A 6,000-nucleotide genomic window follows, 5' to 3' on the forward strand; every position below is an offset into this window, starting at 1 on the left:
GATCCCTTGATCATTATATAGTGTCCTTCCTTGCCTCTTGTAACATTCTTTATTTTAAAGTCTATTTTATCTGATAGGAGTATTGCTACTCCAGCTTTCTTTTGATTTCCATTTGCATGTAATATCTTTTTCCAACCCTTCACTTTCAGTCTGTATGTGTCCCTAGGTCTGAAGTTGGTCTCTCGTAGACAGCATATAGATGGGTCTTCTTTTTGTATCCATTCAGCAGGCCTGTGTCTTTTGGTTTGAGCATTTAATCCGTTCACGTTTAAGGTGATTATCAATATGTATGTTCCTATGATCATTTTCTTAATTGTTTTTGGTTTGTTTTTGTAGGTCCTTTTCTTCTCTTGTGTTTCCTACTTAGAGAAGCTCCTTTAGCATTTGTTTTAGAGCTGGTTTGGTGGTGCTGAATTCTCTTAGCTTTTGGTTGTCTGTAAAGCTTTTGATTTCTCCATCAAATCTGAATGAGATCCTTGCCAGGTAGAGTAATCTTGGTTGTAGGTTCTTCCCTTTCATCACTTTAGGTATATCATGCCACTCCCTTCTGGCTTGTAGAGTTTCTGCTGAGAAATCAGCTGTTAACCTTATGGGAGTTACCTTGTATGTTTTTTGTCATTTCTCCCTTGCTGCTTTCAATAATTTTTCTTTGTCTTTAATTTTTGCCAATGTGATTACTATGTGTCTCGGCATGTTTCTCCTTGGGTTTATCCTGTATGGGACTCTCTGCACTTCCTGGACTTGGGTGGCTATTTCCCTTCCCATGTTAGGGAAGTTTTCGACTATAATCTCTTCAAATATTTTCTCGGGTCCTTTCTCTCTCTCTTCTCCTTCTGGGACCCCTATAATGTGAATGTTGTTGCATTTAATGTTGTCCCAGAGGTCTCTTAGGCTGTTTTCGTTTCTTTTCATTATTTTTTCTTTATTCTGTTCCACAGCATTGAATTCCACCATTCTGTCTTCCAGGTCACTTATCTGTTCTTCTGTCTCAGTTATTCTGCTATTGATTCCTTCTAGTGTAGTTTTCATTTCAAATATTGTATTGTTCATCTCTGTTCGTTTGTTCTTTAATTCTTCTAGGTCTTTGTTAAACATTTCTTGCATCTTCTTGAACTTTGCCTCCATTCTTTTCCCGAGAGCCTGGATCATCTTCACTATCATTATTCTGAATTCTTTTTCTGGAAGGTTGCCAATCTCCACTTCATTCAGTTGTTTTTCTGCGGTTTTATCTTGTTCCTTCATCTGGTACATAGCCCTCTGCCTTTTCATCTTGTCTATCTCTCTGTGAGTGTGGTTTTTGTCCAGAGGCTGCAGGATTGTAGTTCTTCTTTCTTCTGCTGTCTGCTCTCTGGTGGATGAGGCCATCTAAGAGGCTTGTGCAAGTTTCCTGATGGGAGGGACTGGTGGTGGGTAGAGCTGACTGTTGCTGTGCTGGGCAGAGCTCAGTAAAACTTTAATCCACTTGACTGCTGATGGGTGGGTCTGGCTTCCCTCCCTGTTGGTTGTTTGGCCTGAGGCAACCCAATGGAGCCTACCTGGGCTCTTTGGTGAGGCCAATGGCAGACTCTGGGAGGGCTCACGCCAAGGAGTACTTCCCAGAAGTTCTGCTGCCAGGGTGAGCCACAGCCACCACCCACCTGTGCAATAGACCCTCCAATACTAGCAGGTAGGTCTGGTTCAGTCTCCTATGGGGTCATTGCTCCTTCCCCTGGGTCCCAATGTGCACACTACTTTGTGCCCTCCAAGAGTGGAGTCTGTTTCCCTCAGTCCTGTCGAAATCCTGCAATCAAATCCTACTAGCCTTCAAAGTCTGATTCTCTAGGAATTCCTCCTCCCCTTGCTGGACCCCCAGGTTGTGAACCTGACATGGGGCTTAGAACCTTCACTCCAGTCGGTGGACTTCTGTGATATAAGTGTTCTCCAGTCTATGAGTCACCCACCCAGCAGTTATGGGATTTGATTTTACTGTGATTGCACCCTTCCTACCATCTCATTGTGGCTTCTCTTTTGTCTTTGGAAGTAGGGTATCTTGTTTTCTGAGTTCCAGTGTCTTCCTGTCGATGATTGTCCAGCAGCTAGTTGTAATTCTGGTGTTCTTGCCAGAGAGAGTGAGAGCACGTACTTCTACTCCACCATCTTGGTTCCTAATCTCAATGAGATGTTTTAAAAATATTTTATACTAAGTACTTGTAATCTGGTATATGTTTTATGCTTAGCAGCACATTTCAGTTTAGACAATAAATTTTCATTGGAAATATTATATTTCATAAAAAGTAGACTAATATGCCCCAGTTGTTCCAACATACTTAAATATTTTCCAATAAAGATATTAAATCCCCCCAAATATTTTCCTTTAATATTTATCCATGTTGACAAAACTTGTTCATCTTTTTCAGAAGAATTGATTTGACTTTGAAGCAAAAGCATATCAATTTAAAAACTAAATTAATTCAAGGTAAGTACATTCACTAATTCTTTTTTCTTTTTTTTTTTTGTGGTACACAGGCCTCTCACTGTTGTGGCCTCTCCCGTTGTGGAGCACGGACGTGCAGGCGCAGTGGCCATGGCTCACGGGCCTAGCCACTCCTCAGCATGTGGGATCTTCCCGGACCAGGGCATGAACCCATGTCCCCTGCATCGGCAGGTGGACTCTCAACCACTGCACCACCAGTGAAGCCCCCACTAACTCTTGTGTCACTTAGTATTAAATGTTGAGTTCAAAAGGGTATTGTATTTGAAAAGCAACTCTAAACTTACCAATATTAACAAAACAGTCTTCAAATTTTTCTTGTTTTTTTTCTTTTTACAATCAAATAATGTCATTGATTACAATTAAAATCTCCTGCACTTTGATTCATGTTAGAAAAATGTGTAAAGTCATTATTATTGATTTGTATTATAAAGAGTTCCAATCGCAACATAAATTCTTGTACCTGTCTAGTTAGGTCCAAATTACCTCTTTTTGGAGTTTTAAATTTAGTTTCTTCATATTTAGTTTGATACCTGTAAGAAAATGAAAACCACACCATTATTTTCTGTCTTTGATTATCAAATATTTAACATACATTCCTTTCATTTCAGGAAAATCTTAAGTTGGACTTAATTCCTTCCATGACTATTATCAATGGGCATTGGCAATGAGCACTGAAAAAAATCACTAAAATCATTGTCTTCTACTTCTCTGAACAAGTTCCATAAGTTGGAAGTTGTTCACAGCATTTGTACATATATTCCAAATGACTTTTAAACAGCTGCACCCATAGCACTTTTCATAGAGTCTGCTTCAGAAACCTGAGCACAAATACTTTCAATTTCTATACTTTGAACAAAGGATTAAGGGAAACAGAAATCTCTTTTATAAAAGTTCCAATAAATCTGGATTTTTTACCTAATAGAGATGGACCACCATGTGTCATGTTAGAAACACATTTTTCTATATAGTTGAAATTCTTTGATGGCTATAAAAGAGTAAAAAATATCTGCACCACAAATTTAATTTTCAACCCATGAGAAATGAGTGATAGAATGGGTGCTGTGGTCACCTTGTAGGTGTCTTAATCCCATCAGGGCCTTAAGCTGTCTTTGCCCTCCTATCTTCCAGGTTTCTTGCTGGCGACTTTCTGGCTGAACACAGCCATAGGGCATAAAGGTCAGCCTCACTGACAGGTTAGAGTGCAGAAACACTCTTCAGCACACCATGTCTTCCCCTTTCTTGACTTTTTTATTTTGGAGGGAGCATATCCTCACTATCTTCTTGAGAAAGAGTACATAGAAATTAAGTTTTTGAAATCTTGCATACCTGAAAACGTCTTTGTTCCCCTCATATGTATTCGATAGTTTGGCTGAACCTAGAATTGCAGTAGGAACACTTTTCCTCGGGATTTTGGAAGGTCTTTCTCCCTTGTCTTATTGCAATTGAGATGTCTGAAGTTATATTGATTCCTGATCCCTTGTATGTAACCTGTTTTCCTCTCTGAAAGCTTATAGGATCTTCTCTTGGTCCCCAGTGTTCTGAAATTTCACAATAATGTACCTTGATATAGATCTACTCCAGTCTACTTTTTTTGGCAGGGGGCACTCAGTGGGCCCTTTTCACCTGGCAAGTGATGTCTTTAGTTCTGAGAAATTTTTGTTGACTTATTTTATTGACAATTTTTCCACTTTGTTTTATCTGTGCTCTTTTCTAGGAAAAAAATATCCATTATTAAGATGTTACCCTCAGGTCGGGCCCTTTTATTTTTCTTACATCTTTTCTCCTATTTTCTTTTCTCTTTTGTCTTATTGCTCTGCTTTCTCAGATCTTTCTTCAACTTTATCTTCCAACTCTTCAATTGAACTTTTAAAAATTTCAGCTATTTTGTAATTTTCAAGAGCTCTTTTTACTCTCTGAATTTTCCTTTTATGTAGTGCTTTTTTTTTTTTTTAAGTTTTCACAAGGGTAATCTTTTCTTCTGATTTCTCAGAAGATACTAGTAGTTTCGTTGAAGTGTTCTTCTCTCTATATACTCTCTGTTTTCTCCAAGTTATCTTCTTTTGATCATTGGTTTTGGCTTCTGTCTTCTATGGTAGAGGTCTTCCACAAGGATCTGGTTGTCCTCTCTTATATGTTCATGATTAAGAATGAAGGGCTGACTGAGCTTTGCCCAACAGAGCAACAGCCAGCTCTATCCACCATCAGTCCCTCCCATCAGGAAACTTCCACAAGCATCTTAGATAGCCTCATCGACCAGAGGGCAGACAGCAGAAGCAAAAAGAAGTACAATCCTGTAGCCGGTGGAACAAAAACCACATTCACAGAAAGATAGACAAGATGAAAAGGCAGAGGGCTATGTATCAGCTGAAGGAACAAGATAAAACTCCAGAAAAACAACTAAATGAAGTGGAGGTTGGCAACCTTCCAGAAAAAGAATTCAGAATAATGATAGTGAAGATGATCCAGGACCTCAGCAAAAGAATGGAGGCAAAGATCGAGAAGATGCAAGAAATGTATAACGAAGATATAGAAGAATTAAAGAACAAACAAACAGAGCTGAACAACACAATAACTGAAATGAAAACTACACTAGAAGGAATCAATAGCAGAATAACTGAGGCAGAAGAACGGATAAGTGACCTGGAAGACAGAATGTTGGAATTCAATGCTGTGGAACAGAATAAAGAAAAAATAATGAAAAGAAACGAAAACAGCCTAAGAGACCTCTGGGACAACATTAAATGCAACAACATTCACATTATAGGGGTCCCAGAAGGAGAAGAGACAGAGAAAGGACCCGAGAAAATATTTGAAGAGATTATAGTCGAAAACCCTAACATGGGAAAGGATATAGCCACCTAAGTCCAGGAAGCGCAGAGAGTCCCATACAGGATAAATCCAAGGAGAAACATGCCGAGACACATAGTAATCACATTGGCAAAAATTAAAGACAAAGAAAAATTATTGAAAGCAGCAAGGGAGAAATGACAAACAATATACAAGGTAACTCCCATAAGGTTAACAGCTGATTTCTCAGCAGAAACTCTACAAACCAGAAGGGAGTGGCATGATATACCTAAAGTGATGAAAGGGAAGAACCTACAACCAAGATTACTCTACCCGGCAAGGATCTCATTCAGATTTGATGGAGAAATCAAAAGCTTTACAGACAACCAAAAGCTAAGAGAATTCAGCACCACCAAACCAGCTCTAAAACAAATGCTAAAGGAGCTTCTCTAAGTAGGAAACACAAGAGAAGAAAAGGACCTACAAAAACAAACCCAAAATAATTAAGAAAATGATAATATGAACATACAAATCAATAATTACCTTAAATGTGAATGGATTAAATGCTCAAACCAAAAGACACAGGCTTGCTGAATGGATAAAAAAGGAAGACCCATCTATATGCTGTCTACGAGAGACCAACTTCAGACCTAGGGACACATACAGACTGAAAGTGAAGGGTTGGAAAAAGATATTACATGCAAATGGAAATCAAAAGAAAGCTGGAGTAGCAATACTCC

The sequence above is a fragment of the Pseudorca crassidens genome, chromosome 4 (genome assembly GCF_039906515.1).
Source record: "Pseudorca crassidens isolate mPseCra1 chromosome 4, mPseCra1.hap1, whole genome shotgun sequence".
In the NCBI taxonomy this organism is placed as follows: domain Eukaryota; kingdom Metazoa; phylum Chordata; class Mammalia; order Artiodactyla; family Delphinidae; genus Pseudorca; species Pseudorca crassidens.